The sequence below is a fragment of the Pinus tabuliformis genome, chromosome 8 (assembly GCF_031772625.1).
Source record: "Pinus tabuliformis cultivar Carrire ecotype Pingquan chromosome 8, CPIR1, whole genome shotgun sequence".
NCBI lineage: Eukaryota > Viridiplantae > Streptophyta > Pinopsida > Pinales > Pinaceae > Pinus > Pinus tabuliformis.
In genome coordinates, this window is record NC_142294.1 from 813,273,925 (window position 1) to 813,291,403 (window position 17,479).

Genomic DNA, 17,479 nt, shown 5'->3' on the forward strand with positions numbered 1-17,479 from the left:
GTATTGTAACTAAAAAATACTATAACTAACAAGTCGCATTTTGTAAAAGGAGAGTTGGTCCACCACAATGTAGCTTTTACAGTTATTCTCCGTTTTAATAAAAAAAATTTGGTTTTGGTTATTGGGCATTCTCCTCATTTTTTTCTGGCATTTCAATTTTTCAGATCTTGGGGATCTCCCCCCAATATCCAGATCAATAAGTCCCTATAAGTGAAATTCTGCCAGTGTCACTCACCTATGTGATTTTCTAGACAACCATCTGAAAATTCTATTGTGTTTGGTTGATAAAGGGGTGCCTTGCTAAGGCTAAATGTTGTAAGTGAAACTTTTGCAAGCCTTCTAGAAGAAGGTTGAATTTGATTATTGGAATTTGACTACTTTTGGCTAAATAAATTTCCTTAGTGTCAGAGAATTAGATGACATATGGTGACTTAGTAAAGATGATCTCTCTTCCAGCTCTGCATTTCATGGTCTCTGTTTCAACTCCATATTTCATCATCTTTGCTATTATTTACAGAAACGAGGATTTACCTTACATGGAAACCGGGGTGTTGGCTGGACATTCCCATTGTCTGTAGTACATAATATTTATAACCATGTAATGGTTGAAATATTGAATTTATATAGGAGCCAAAGTCATTAAGAAGTAGTATTTTAACTCCTTGATGCTATTACAAAATTTCTATAAAAGCATATTCTAATCATTATCCAAAGCAACCAACACAAACATGATTTATGGATTGGAGTCTCCCTCTCACTTGAATGTCCACTTTAATAAGTCTACATTCTCTTGGATTCAATATGCTTACATTGCCTCAATCTTCGCTCCCATTGTTAAGACCTTAGTAGTGTTGTGGTACAATAGTGTCAATGATTGACTCTCATTGTTCTTGATTTTAGAATGGAGTTCTTTCCATAGATTCAGAAGTGGTAGTGCTATTTCATTAGCATGTAAGATAGTTTTGTTCTGGCAGAACCGTTGGTTCAGAATTTGATTTCATCTTTTCTTACAGAAAATTTTTAGTATGGTCTGATGAAATTTCCTTAAAGTTGTTTCCGATTTGTAAGAAACTTTCATGCAGTAACTTAAAAATTATTTTTCAGTTTCTAGTAGTGATACATTTTTGATATAGAGTTCTTTATAGTCTGAGTGAGTTGGGAAGATCCTTCAATATCTAGTGCTTGCATATAAAGGATTGTTTATGTGTAGTAGTGGTGAATTAACTCTAGATGGCCAATTGGATGCAATTGAAAACATAGACACTAGAGGGTAAATATTGAAATAAAAAATATGCAACCTCAACCTTGGTGATTACACTCTAGCTTGGTAACCTTGAAGGTGCATATCAGGCTCACTTGGCAACCTTAGGGTGGATATTGAAATTGGGTTCATATTGTTCTGTTATAGTATTAATTTAGCCATATTTTGTCTGTTTTTATGAAATAAGAGTGCAAGTATAGAAATCTCTCTTGTTTAAGATGAGGATGGTGGTTGGGTTTCTTTTAGGCTATGTCTATCGTGAGGCTACAGATTTTTTGAGAAGCCTTAATAGCCATTTAGTGTGTTAGTTACAGGTGTTTTTTTTTACTTTGGCATTCATGTTTGTGAAATAATAGATAATATGAAGATATTGTAATTCTCTATTCAGAATAAGGGAAGATGGCTTATGCTATGGGTAGTATGACAACACTTGCCACTTCTGTCTCCATGGATAACATTGGAAAGGAGAGGAAGTTGGGTGCAATATGTTAGAAATATGTTAGGTAATTTTTCTTCTCTTGTTGCTTTTTCACCCATATCCTTCAATTTCTTAAGCATAAGGTAGACCACAAGATTACGTAGCAGAGAGAGGGTAGTCAATCCAAGAGCTCTAGCAAATGAGTTGTACTTCAACCAAGATGGGTTGGCAACAAAAAGTTGCAGATCAGAGAAAGAAAGGCCATCTAAAGGAAGGTTCTTTCCAAATAAAACTTTACTGCGGTAGATATTTCTTTGTCCATATGCATTTGATGTTAATGTGTGGTTTATATGTAGGTTTGGTATGACATATATTCCAGCATTTTACTGTGCATCTATTGAAAATATTTTCAAATTGTGTTGCATTCAGGTGTGAACAAGATTGTTGATCTTGTCGAAGTCACCCTTGGACCATAGGGCACAAATGTTGTTTTAGAAAGCAAGTATGGCTCTTCAAATATTGTCATTAATGGTATGACAATAGCTAAGGAAATAATTTGTAGATGTGGGTTGTAAATTTTATATATTCTATATAGTTTTGCTTTCCTAAATGTCTTACTATCTTATACCAGGGAGAAAAAATTCTCAGGTCATAGACAACATATTTCTCTTTTGATGGTCTACCTGATCTATGGAGTAGCCACAGTACAGTAATGAATCAAGCTTTAAATAGTTGAAAACAAAGACTTATGCACCATATATTGATGAGTCAAGGTCAATTGTTATTACCATTCTAGTTAATGCATTTAAATGCTACACCCTGCTTCTAATAGGTTGAATTAGAGGGCCCAATTGAAAATATTTTGGCCAAGTTGGTAAGATAGGATGCAACAAAGATAAATGATTTAGATGGTGATTAAGATCGCATGAATACACACTGACATAGGTGGCCATATATCTAGTGATTGTAGCATATGTTTAGTAGAGATACAACCAGTTTAGGCCATGAAAAACTATGGCACAAATATAGCTCTGTTGGGTACAATGCTAGTAGCTAGGGAGACGAATATTATCTAGCTAAGGAGAGAGAAGGAGAGCCTACAGACTGAGTTAATAGGATATAAGGAGGCTAGCAGGTAAGGTAGGAAGAGGTCAGGGACATCACTGACAATGAGAAGTGATAGAGTTATGAGAGTGAGGACTACCACCTCATAGATCACCCTATGAGGCATGGGATATAGATGTGGATAGGGCTTGTAGTAGATACTGACAAATGATCCTCTTGAGGGAGAGGGCTAAAGCCATAGTTATACTCATTTCCTGATGTATTGAGTATACATGATGTATCCACGACACACCTATGATGTATTCCATGTGCTTTTTTCACTCAATCATCATATTTTTTATGTAGCTAGCCTCGGGGATGTGAGTGCATAGTCATACAATGATATTGTGTACTCATGAATGATGACATAGATATATATACTAATGCAGAAATAAAACAAATCCTATAATTTATTTATGTACTACCTCAGTATTGGATGCTTAGCTTAACATTTTTTTCACCTTATTGATATTTAGCTCGAAATCACCCACAATCTTCAACATTTTCATTCCTATCTTCCTAGCAGTCTTAATACGCAACGCCATGGGTTCATACTCAGCCACATTGTTGGTACATTAAAACTCCAATCTAAAGGAAAAAGGATGATGAGTACCCTCAAGAGAAACCGGAAAAATAGTTACCCCAAACCATCTTTAGAAGAATCTAGATCAAAACTAATATTCCATAGACTAGCAAGCTCATGCCTCTCATCCTCATTCATCAAATCCTTAGAAATTTCCACAAGCTCGGCATTAAGACTCATTACATACTCACCCATCTCATCAACTGTATAGAGATAATTTGTGTAATTGGTAGAGTTCCCTCTATAATCTACAAGTTATCCCTATGAACACAGGGATTGTGGCCTATTACAAGTCAAACTCAAGATTTTACCCCAAAGTAGTACTCCAGCCACATGACATAAGCAAAACCATAAGTAGGATGGACATTTATGATCATTGATTGACTACATCCATCATTACATTCTTTCATGGAATATGTACCAGCTTAACCACTAGATATTTAATCATTCCAATGTAGGGAACCTTCCTAGAAATAAGGAAATCCTTCTTAAGTAGTTCCCCTAGTATAGGTACTCACTGCATCTTTCACTAGATTATTTGTGAGTTCAACATACTAGATTAGTTGATCCAAAACTTTTAGCTAGAGTTTATTGAAGACTCTAGGGTAGAATGTTGAGGAGTTACATGTGAAACATCTAGGATAAATGTTATCTGTAAGGGAGTGTACATGAAAAAACTTAAGACCCTGTAATCGACATTATTCTGCAGGTTGAAGATAGTGAATTAGTAGATGTTTCTACAGTCAGTGTTGGGAATAATTATGAAATAGGAAACATGATATCATAGGCTATGAGTAAAGTTGGAAGGAAATGTGTTGTGAAACTTTAAGAGGGGAAAAGTGCAGAAAAAAATCCGTATGTCGTTGAGGGAGTGAAATTTGATCATGGATATATTTCTCTATACTTTGTGACATACAGTGAGAAGATATGTGTGGAGTATGAAAATTTCAAGGTAATTGATGTGAATTGAAATCTTCTTTCCTTTTTTCTATTGTGTTGTTATTTGTTAGTGCTCCTTGTAATTAAAATAGAATCGACAGAAATCATGTGTAACATTTTTAGAATAAACTCTCAGGCAAGTTGTGGAATTGTTTCTCGATTACCTTCATCTGTCATATATTCATGGCACATCCTTCTGGTTCAATTTTTGTTGGTGTTGGTTTTGTACGGAATTTTAAAATATGTTCCTTATGAACCTTCTCTTATTTCTTGAATTTGTATAATATTGGATTTAGAATACTGATCAAAAAGAAATATGACCACTACTAGGCATGGGAAGAGGGTTTCTAAATTCCTATTTATTTGTGCTTGATTTTAAAATTCATTGATCAGGAATTTGGAAATGAACTTCCATATTTATATTTTCTTATAATCTGAAGTTATTATTGGTTGAAAAAAAGATCACAACTGTAATAGCCTTGACCACAATATTGGAAGAGGCTGTTCGTGGGGGGTATCCTATCTTGATCATTTTCGAGGACATTGAGCAAGAAGCCTTGGCTACTCTTGTTGTGAACAAGCCTTGTGGTACATTGAAGGTTGGCACTTTGAAATCTCGTCGATTTGGAGAGAGGAAAAGCCAATATTTGGATGACGTTCCTATATTGACTCGAGGTATTTTGCAAGTTTATCTACATTAAGTAGTTACATGCACTAAGAGCTTAAGTACAAAGCTTAATGTGTATATAAGCAATCTTATATAATTTGTTGTGGAAACAATCTTTATTTGGTAATGGGTTTTCTCTACAAATTCAACTTTTCATGTCAATAAGATAAATTCTTACTGAGTGAGAGGTGTTGAGAGTAAAATATCTCCACTATGTCTATAGTCACGGGTTTCTAATATCTTATGTAGCTCTTGTTTTTTTATTCTTTCTCTGTGCAGGCACTGTTATTAGGGATGAAGTTGGATTTTCCCTTTGATAAAGTTGGAAGTAAGGTTCTGGGTATTGTTGCCAAGGTGGCACTTACCAAGGATTCAACAATGATAGTTGGTGATGGGAGCACTCAAGAAGCTATTAATAAAAGAGTGTCTCAAAATAGAAGCTTGATTGAGGTGTGTTATTTCTCTATAACTTAAAAATAGATTGCTTTATCCATATGGAGGATTGAAGTTATTGTCTTGTTTGATTTGTATGGCCAACATATATTATAAAGTGGCCATCACCTTTTGGGGATAGATATCCTCATTAATATCATTCATGATGATGGTATTAATCTCAAATTTGAGTTGTGAGTTGTCAAGACAGGAGTATAGAAAGCAACAATTTTGATGCATGATTTATACTTCGAATATATGTGCCTTTGAAGGAACATGTAACAATAATTATAAAAATTAAATTTAAATAACTTAAGGTTGCTTTAATATCAGAATATGTTTGAGTTGATAGTTAACCTCCCTATTAGTATATTTTATCAAAGTTTGGCATGATTGAATTAATGGTAGCTATTTGTAATAAACCCTTATTATTGGCATTATACCAATCTGAATCTACTTGATGGATGCTGGTGATTGCATTTCAATGTATATTTGTTTAAAGTAACAATGGGGGTATATGATAGTGTTCATAATTATTGATAGGTGGGATCACAAATAGAGATAGAGTTGAAGAAAATAATTTAAGAGTGGAAGATGCCTTGAATGCAACAAAGGTATGCATGTGGAACATTATGCATAATTAATTATGGAATCCGATTCATATTTGCAAAAACATGTTATGATCTGAAATAAAGGTGAATAATGAATGTTAATTGAATCATGTCATTAATGGAGCTACTATTATATTAGAGGGGTATAGGAAATAAGTGCTTGCATCTTGGACTCATTTAGAGTTAGGCTTTCAACTGTTGCTATGTGGGATTGGTGTTTGCAACAATTTCAAGCTAAGCATCATGTCCAACAACATAAGGATGTAATTTTCTAATTATTAACAATGGTTGGGAGGATGTATTATGTTTCACATTAGTTTTCCTAGTTAAGTACAATGATGGTCTTTGGAATAGATCTTACATTCCTATTTATGGTCAAAGTATGGTCAAGAAAGGGTCGATTGCCCATGAATTAGAGAGTGCTTGGTTTGATTGATTGGGATACTTGTAAATTGTAAGTGTATCCTTTCTATGAAATTGTTTGGAGGGAAATTCCCTTGTAGGGGCTATTACAACATCAATTTTCTCTACTGTAGCATGTTGGAAACATGTTGGTAGTCTTTTTTCTTCCCACCTATTCCAAGTAGATTTTTGTTTATCTTCAAAAGTATTTGGACGATAGTCAATTTGTTTAGATGGAACATGGATGTGAGTAGAGAAGGTTTTGATTTGGCGTTGGAGGATAGGGTACTTGTATCTCTTTTGGGCTCATCATATAAGTATACAGGGAATTTAGTGGTTTTTTTGCCTCATGAGTCTAAATTGAAAGAAGGATAATAAAAAGAGATTAAATATGTTAAGTATAGATGAAACATTATGTAATGTACCCTAGTTTTGGTAGAAATATCATTGCTTTGGTTTGCATCATCATTTGATAGCAACCTTCATTCTCTGCCCATTCTCTATATTTCTCTCCCTATTATATTTTCTCTATGCTCCTACATTATCTAATCTCTATATATTTCTAGAACTTGGAGGCCATTTTCTAACTATCGTTGGGTTGTGTTCTCGGAAGTTAAGGACAATGCAATATTTCATTTTCTTTTTCTTAATTTATTATCAAATCCAATTACAGTTCAATTAGTGGGTGACTTCAATTTCTTGATTGGCCATTGGAGTCTATGTATCATTCATTTTGAGGACGTGATTGCCCCTGGAACTATCAAATGACTTGAACAATAGCTTTCGCTCTACTTACATATATTTCCATTTGGATATTGGAAGCTTGAGAGAAACTAGTGAGATGGGAGATTATAATTTGAGCCCCCCACATTGCAATGTTTTTTAAGTAATATTGCTCAATAATGGAACTCCTTTTAGAAGAGATGATGATTTTTCAATATTACTATTTGTTTCCCTAATATTCCATGAATATTTCAACAATGTTTGTTCCTTTGCAATATATATGACTCTTTGCAAGCTTGAGAGGGTCTAGTTACCTTTCGAGGCCAATCAATGATAATGCATACATCCTTTGACTATAGATCCTTTTGCTACTATCACTACTTTACGAGTTATTTTGGGAGTATTGGTTATCTTGAGGTGTTCTTGATTTATGTTACCTTGATTTTGAGATATTGGTTTAATATTCCAAGTTGATATCCACTTTTTGTCGCTTTGAGTTAGATCTCCACTACAAATTTTATCTGTGCAATTTGTAATGATAGTTCATGTTGTCAAATTAATAGTATATTTTAATATGAGTTTCAGTGAGACTTCAAATTTTATAGATTATTTTAACAAAGTTGAACCATAGGGGTACTTACAAAGTTTTCCCTCATCTCTTTGGAAATTATTCCACTTTAGGCCAATGCTTTTCTTACTTTGAATTATTATGTGAAATGGACATCTTATATCAATGTCCAGATGGACTATTTTCGATCTGTTTTTGTACACATACTTCATTGTAAATGGGTTGAAATTCAAGTTATAATTATTATGTAAAATGGGAAATTTAAATAAATATCTTGGGTGATTAGGAAAATTTCATTAACTTGCAACATATAGTATGTTAGCAATATGGAAACAAGGTTGTTAGTGGGTTATGTGGATGACTAATATTATTGGTGCTTTCATGCTAAGATTCATTCTTGCGCTGATAATATGGCATTGTAGTAATACATTGAATGGACTCCACAAGTTGTGTGGGTCATGCTACAGGGTGTGACGTTCAGGTAACTCCCTTGAGTTATTTTAGTAAGTTAAAATATGGTCTGCATGATTATAGTTTTCATAAAGATTATAGATCATGTGTCAATCATTTTTTTTATTAAAATCAATAGCTATAAATGTAATTTTGAGGATTACCATAACTCTTCACGTAATTCTTTAAAGTGTGCTGGCTCAATGGAAGAGTGTCTGCCTTACAAGCAGGAGGTTGGTGGTTTGATTCCACTATTCCCTAACATGAATTAATCAATGATTTTGTAGTTTATTTTTAATTAAATGTTTTTATATCAATTTATTTCAATGGTGAGATATTTCTAGATTCATTGTTTTATATTTTCTTTAAAGAGACAAAAGTGATCCTTAAATAAGAAATCTATTGTCCAAGAGCTAGTATTAAAGAAATATTGTCTCTAATCCAACTGTTGTCTCTAGAGAGACAAAAATGAAATTGTCTCCTAAGAGACAATAATGCTTGTGTTATATATTGTCTTTGTAGAGACAATTTTTTAAGACAATATATTTTAAGACAATAATCTTTAACACAATAATTTTTTAGACACCCACGAACAAAAAAACACACACATTGAATGATCTTGTAAAAAACATATAGATTTCATTTATACTGAAAAACTAGGAGGACAAAGAGAAATTATCTCAAATGTACCTCCCTAAGGACACACTAAAGGGCACCTCACTTTCACAAAAACCTATGAAAACATGAACCTTAAAAAACTAAACCATGATATATTTTATCATAGTTCAACGTAAAGTACGGGTATGAAGTAAAACAAATGACCAATCAAAAAAAGAATCAAATAATCACAACATATGCATATTATAAATTCTAGGCTAAGTTAACAGGTTAAAACATGAAGCAAAAATATAATAACAAATTTCATAGAGTAAGAAGACTAGTAAAGCTTTTATTAAATACCAAACTAGGCAGGTCAAGACATTTAAGGTTTAAACATAGGTTAACAAAAGTAAATTCCCCAACATCAGATGCTAAACCCATCAGCACATATTGTTTTTACCTTTTTACAGCGTAGAGCTAGTCATCGTGGTGATGTAGTTGAGAGTAGGGAGTGAAATGGATTTAGATATAGAAAAAATCAACAGAATAATGTGAAAGGACCTTTGTGATTTTTGTGCCAAGGTGAGTAAATGGTTAAGCCATGCATGTTCCGAAGTAAGTCATTTTGCACATTTTCTATATTGCTAATTTAGAAATGCAACCATAAAAAAATAATTATAGTTTAAACAATGAATAATTGAAATAAAATTTAGCTTTAAAACAACATGAAAGTCATATCACTCTTTACATTTTTTTCATTTTTCATTGTGGGAAAACAATATTTATCTTTAACACTAAGCATGAAACTCATCTCAAACATGAATTTGTTTTTATTTTACACCGTGACAACTACTGTAAGTCTCAAATCCCACATGAAAATCAAATTCAAGCTCAGAAATGGTGATGTTGGACACATGACGCACGTTAGATTCTTGAGTAAGTTATGGAGGAGTGTTTTTTATTGAACAAGCCATGGTGCAACTTATAGAGAATGTTTTTGGTTGTAGTAGGATATGATTTTTTTCTAGGTAACTCAGAAGGAGGCTTCTTCCATGATGCTTTTTTTTTCATGTATTACTAAGGAATGTGGATATGATACTATGGATATAGAATTTTATTATACATCCTTGCCTAACATTATGAAAAATATTTTAAATTTTTTGAAAACCATTACTTTCTTCAAAAATGTTTTCTTATCACAAAAAAATTCCAAATGTAGCATGGTTACTTGGATGCTAACATATAATGAAATGTGCAAAATATAGGTAAAGAATATCAAGTGAGAAGGAAGAAAATCAACAATTGCAGAGATATGATAGTTCTTTGTGTTTTCATTCTATATTTTTGAGGTTGAAGGGATAAACACATAGGACAACATCAAAACCACTTTGGAAGCTGGGATATAGCCTTGCCAGCTTCAACGAGGGATCTCTATGTAAAATTTAGCTATGTTTGGTGTAAATTTTAGGCTAGTTATTAGTGTACTTATTGATTTTTGATTGGATTGCTTGGTTGATCAAATTGTTATAATTCCATTGGGCTATGGAGTCTAAAGATTAACTAGATCTCCATCAAATTTTCAAGGAGTTTCACAGGGAAATCTAGGTTGCACTAGTTGGATCTTTAAGAATTTTAAATGGATTATGAAATAAAAGAAATGTAAGGTTCATTAGAAACTAAGGAGCAATGAAGAATTCCTTAATTTGACTTCAACAGAAAAAATATAAATTACTAACAGTGAGAATAGGGTGTTATGTATAACATATCCTATTCATCACAGTTTTTGTTATGTAATTAAGCATTTCCCAAATGACAGAGAAAAGAAAAAATGGTTAAACACATGAACAGAAGAAAAACATCACCAATTCATAGACCACATGAAACCTCTAAAGAATGTCCTTGTATTATTGATGCTTCCAGCAACTAGAAAATTACAATTCGCACAGGAAATTATATTCAACAATCAACATATATTACTTGAAACTATGAATTATTTATACAAATTGTAAACTAAAATATCTTGAAAAAATATCAAGATATGTTTACAAATATCTCAAACTCTCTTACACAAATAGAACTAAAGTATAGGACATTCAAAACTAATGAATCTACTTGGCACTATGTTTGTGGATTGTTGGTGAAAGAGAAGAAAAATTCTAATTTCATAGAAACTCTTATTTGATGAGGTGGCCTCCAAGTCATTAATTGTCTTCGAGCTTTTTCCTCTCAAAATTCTAAAAAATAGGATCGAGTCATACCTTTGAAGATATCAATCCGAGCTAAGTAATCGAAAACTGAGAGAGGTTTTTGTAGCTTAGCATGTGAGCAACAGAAAATGCCACCAGTTTACCAAAATTCATTTTTGATTATCCACAATATGCTCTGCAAAAAGGTGACTAAACAGGAAATTTCTGGAAAATATGCCATGAAAGGATCATTAGCATCTCCCAAACCATAACACATGTTAGAAAACTGAGGGAATTTTTTTTAGCAGTGGATGTTAGAAACAAAAACCTATTTTAATATTTGAAAATATGTTCTAAGTTGTTTGTAAACCATGTTTGAAAGTACCGTGTTGTATAGGGAAAAACATAGTTTTACTTGGCCATGAAACAGACATATGACATGGAGGCGAGAGGTGACATGGAGGTAAGGGATAATATGGAGGTACATGGTTGGTGAGAAGGTGATTAGGTAGGGACAATGTTAAAGAAGTGAGGGCGAAGCAGTTTCAGAGGGAGTAGGGAGTGGTTAGTGGTTTAGGCTCGGGTGGGGGGGGGTGCGAAATGTAGAAAGCGGGCCACATGGTCATGGGACTCGGTGGGGAATACCACCTTTCTGGATCCCCGCAGCGGTAAAGCTAGGATGAAGGTGGGGGGGTGAAATCAAATTTGCATTGTCGATCTGAAAGGTAGGACGATCCCTCAGTGAACAAGTGCCACTCTTGTAATGATATGCGACAAATCTCCTTTTGTCATGGTCAATTTTACAATAAAATTAAAGCTATGGTACCAAGGCCTTATTACAATTTATTTAATCACATTTAAATGATGTGATTAACTTAATCTAAACACACTTAATTATTCTCTAATGCCGCATTTCGACTTGCAAGCATTTCTTTTCTATTTTCTCAAGGTTTTGACCTTTTTTGGAAATAATTTACATCATGTAATATTATTTACAACATCTGAAATATAATAATCATCAGCTAAATGTTCCCATAAAAGTATAGGACCCTAACATAGGCTCTAGTTGGGTATGGCAGTCTCCGTGGAAGTGTCGAGAACACCATAGACTAGTACCTTGATCCATTGGGTTGATCTTGAATCTGCAACTTGATCCGTCATAATAACCTCTGCAACTGAAAGCCTTAGTCATTTGTTCGAAACTTTAAACATAAATCTGATATGTGTGCTAAAATATGAACTGAAACTAGAAACTAAACTCTGTACGACAAACTATAAAACTACAAACTAACAACTGAAATCACTTTTGCACACTGAAAAATATGAATGTTGAAAAGTTGCTTACCTAGTAAGCTTATTTATGTATATACAATCCTATTCTAACACTAAATGCTTGACTTTATGCGATGTAAAATATCCAGTATAGCCAATCAAAAATTTGATCCAATACCTTGGCTCCTTCACTATCTTTAAGAAGAATTAGAACTGGAGCTTGTAAGGGCATTAGACATTGATTGTGAGCTTGATCTTCATGCAAAAGAGCTTTGGAATCATGAAAAACAGGGGAGGCACTAAAAATTGATTGGGACTCTACAATGAAAAACTTCTCCATATAGATAGCTATGGGATCATGAAAGACATGACCTATTACTTGATGCTCAAATTAATTTTCAAATTTATGGTCATGATTAGGTATTCCACATATTCTTTCTATATCATTACACAATTTTTGACATGGTTCATCTAATTTACTCTCAAAATAATGCTAAATTTCAACATCAAAATGCAGCATTAATATTTCTCGTTTGGGAGGAGGGAGAATTTCCAAGAAATTTTTAGGATCTTGGAAGTTATATTATTGGATTTGAACATCTAAAAGTTCAATATCCTTTTCAAACCTTTCAACAACTAATTCGGAAAAACAGGTTTTACCTTCATGAGAAAACTTGGTAGATCTCAAACAATGAAGTACGGTCGTTGAAAATACTTCATCTAGTTGAAAATCCACTAACTCGTCCCTAATTTCTTTTACAACTTCACAAGATACAGGGTTTACCACATATCGTGGCATCTTGTTTTTAGGAAACAACCTGATCAGTAAGTAGTGCAGTCGCCATGAATGTCTTGACTTCTCAATTCTTCTGCCAGTGGAGTCTTCCAATTGACGTGAAATTGTGTTTTCGAGGTGGGTGATTCACCCTTCTTGTGTATGACCACTGTCCACCATCAATAATCAATTCTGGAACTTGATATGATTTTCTTAGGAACCTGAAATGTTCAGGTCCCCAGTATGGTCGTCAGTATGTTGTCATTTTGTATTTTTGATGTTGAAGGAGTAAACACATAAGACAACATCAAAACCACTTTGGAAGATGGGATCTAACTGTGCAAGCTTCAAAGATGGATCTCTCTGTAAAATTTAGCTATGTTTGGTGTAAATTTTAGGCTAGTTATTAGTTTACTGATTATTTTTTGATTGGATTGCTTGGTTCATTAAATTGTTATAATTCCATTATGCTATGGAGTCTAAAGATTAACTCGATCTGCATCAGATTTTGAAGGAGTTTCACAGGGCAAGCTAGGTTGCACTAGTTCAATCTTTCAGAATTTTAAATAGATTATGAAATAGAAGAACTGTAAGATTCAGTAGAAACTAAGGAGCAATGAAGAATTCCTTAATTTGACTTCAGCAGAAAACATATAAATTACTAACCATAATAGGGTGTTCTGTATAACACATCCTATTCATCATAGTTTCTGTCGTGTAATTAAGCCTTTCTGAGATGACAAAGAAAAGAGACAATGATTAAGCACATGAAACGAAGAAAAACATCACCAATTTGTACACCACATGAATCCTGTGAAGAATGTACCTATATTATTGATGCTTTGAGCAACTAGAAAATTACAATTCATAGAGGAAATTATATTCCACAGTTAACATCTATTACTTCAAACTATGAAGTATCTATACAAATTCTAAACTAAAATATCTTGAAAAAGTATCGAATTTGTTTACAAATATCTCAAACTGTCTTACACAAATAGAACTAAAATATAGGACATTTAAAATTAATGAATCTACTTGGAACTATCTTTGTGGATTTCTCATGACAAAGGAGAGCAAATCGAATTTGATAGCAAGTCTTATTTGATGAAGTGACCTCCAAGTCATTAACTATATTTGATATTTTTCCTCTCGAAATTATGAAAAATAGGGTCGAAATATACCTTTCAAGATATCAATCCGAGCTAGTTGTTTGAAAAATGAGAGAGGTTTTTGTAGCTCAGCAAGTGAGGAACAAAATCCTCCTCCAAAAATCTTAGCTTAGCTTAGCTTAACAAAATTAATTTCTTTTGATCCACAGTATGCTCTGCAAAAGGTGACTAAAACATGAAATTTCTCGAAAATATGCCTTGAAAGAATCATTAGCATCTCCCAAATCATAATAGCTATTAGAAAACTCACATATATTTTTTTACAAGAGGATTTTAGCAACAAAAACCTCTTTGAGTATTTTAAAATACGTTCTGAGTTGTTTGTAAACCATGTTCGAAAGTATTGTGTTGTATAGGGAAAAACATTGTTTTACTTGGCCATGAAAGAGATGTATGACGTGAAGGTGAGAGGTGACATGGAGGTGAGGGATAATATGGAGGTACATGGTTGGCGAGAAGGTGATTAGGTAGGGACAACGCCAAATAAGTGAAGGGGAAATAGTTTCGGAGGGGGTATGGAGTCGTTAGTGGTTTAGGGTGGGGGGTACGAAATGTAGAGAGTGAGCCACGTGGTCGTGGGACTGCCTTTTCAGACCCCCTCGGCAGTAAATCTAGGATGGAGAGGGGGGCCGAAAATGAATGTATGTCGTCGATCTGAAAGGTAGGATGATCCCTCGGTGGACAAGTGTTGCTCTTTTAACCATAGGCTCATGGTCAATTTTACAATAAAATGAAATCTATGGTTCCAAGGCCTTATTACAATTTATTTAATCACATTTAAATGATGTGGTTAATTTAATCTAAACACACTTAATTATTCTATGATGCTGCATTTCCACTTGAAAGCATATTTTTTTTATTTTTGGAAATAATTCACAACATCAATTATTATTTACAACATACGAAATATAATAATCATGAGCTAAACTATCGTATAAAATTATAGGACCTCAATGCTCTTTGTAACGGATAAATGTTAATAAAAAACTCTAATTCCTTCCTTAATTATCTTAATTGAGAAATTATCAAGTCAAATATCACATGCTACATATACAAACAAAGAATGAATTTGATATATTACTGAAAAATGGAGTCACACCAATTGTAGATTGCACATTATTAGTTGAATTTCCCCACTCAACTCAAATCACACAACCAATTATTGATCACATTAGAGTGTTGATTGGAGAGAAATACAAAAACTCACAACAACCTCATGGTCAATTGTAGGCACTAGTCAACTCAAATAACTCATTTATGGTCCAAAATGAATATAAAGAGTACAAGCGAGTGGCCAATGTAGGAGACATTAAGTGCTACTCATTAAATGCTTAAAAAATATTCAATTCCTACAGTGGAAACCAATTTTCGATGCTACATGCATGTACTCATAACAAAAGCTTTTGCGTTGATTCCTATGGAAGAAGTTCAATTGTGCTTTGTTTTACAACTATTAAATATAGTTGAATGTGACATATAATTTGGACATTTGAATTTTTATAGGTTAAAACATGTATGAACATTGTGCTTGCATTCATAAACAAAAGGATGTGACCGCATTAAATAATTTGCATTATATGGTGTTAGGTGTCTTTACTTCACTATATAGTTAAGGTTTTCTATTTATTGTGGCATTAATTATTGTGTCTTGCATTATGTGGTGTGAGGTGTCTTTACTTCACTATATAGTTAAGGTTTTCTATTTATTGTTGCATTCATTTTTGTGTCTTGCATGGCTTATAATGATTATATAGCACACGCTCTTTTGGTCGTGGAGACCCCAAACAACTCTTCTCTTGTCGGCCCAAAAGGATTATGTTATATGGGTGTAGTGTCCTTACAAATGTAGGCAGGGAGTGGTGGAGTTATATTTTTAGTGTGTAATTGGACAAATACTATAGCAATGGAAGCCTATATTGATCATGTAATGTATGTTTTTTAGTCCTTGTTGGGTCTCTCTCTTTGTACTATGCACTAACAAGTTTGCCACATGGAATAAGAAAAGGATATATCACAAAACATTAAGTATTAATATTCATTGCCAAATATATTCAAAGGGGTAAACCTCATGGCAAAAGCTAGAAAATATAACACTTTCCCTTGAGAAGATGGAAAGTTGATTCATATATAATATATTCAATTTGTAAAAATAAGTAGCCCATTCAACAAACTAGATGTAAGGGATGATCTACAAGAGTTACTCAAGAATCACCAAATGCTATGTATTTGTTCAAAGTTGTCTCAAATTCCATTTTTTTTGGAAAGTCACAAAGAATAAAGTACAGGGACTCTAAGTCTAAAGTTCACGAATTGGTCTTCTTGGTGTTTACATAAATGTTTTTGTTGAACATTGAATTCATAAAGTTCTAGAATTCACACCAATTTTGAAAATATATTCTTTATGTCATTTTTTACCTTGAGATAAGATATATATAGATATATATATCACGGGCTTACAAAGCTACAATGAAAATGTCTTTATAATTATCGTGGTGTGTGGAGGTGAATAGGAATCCAATTAAATAATATGCCAAGAGGGTTCCATCATCATCATCACCACCCTAAACATATTTGTAGGTGTCATTATCTGCCACGAGAGGTGGAATTTCTAGGGTTTTAGCATTAGGGGAGATTTTTGAATACCCCACTAAATCATCTTCAATAAAAGTCAATCTTTTTAGGAGATCTTTTTGGGAATATCAAGGAAATCATTAAAAATTAAAAAATATGGCAAGGTAGAACATTGGATTTGAGAAGTGAGAAAACCTTAGAAATATTTGAAAGCTAAAGGTATGAAAATATTGGAACTGAGAAACAATGTTCTTAACTAACACAAGTAACAATGCAAATTATTTATCTGTATTGTGGTCAAAGTCAATCAAATCCTATGGAGGCATGGTAATACTAAAAGATTCCAATAGGAAAAGATTTCAATAATTTTCATTATTTGCAATATATATAATATGGACTAGAAATTTTTTTCTCAATCCATAATATCATTACCTAACATAATTTTCAATGGAAGAAAACAAAGTTGAGATGAATGACACATACCTTGAATAATCTTATTAGCTTGGAAATATAATAAAATAAATTTAGAGACTTTTCTATTTCTTTTTAACTTACATTTGGATGAAGGTTCTAACTCCATAGAGTGAGAATTAGATCTTACATGACAAAAATGACAAATTTAATTTATAAAACATCACATCACAAAATTAACATGGAAGATCATATTACTTAAACGTACATGAATTCGATTTTAAAATGGATACAAAAATTCAAAATTGAAATGAATGCATGTCACGTGAAATGT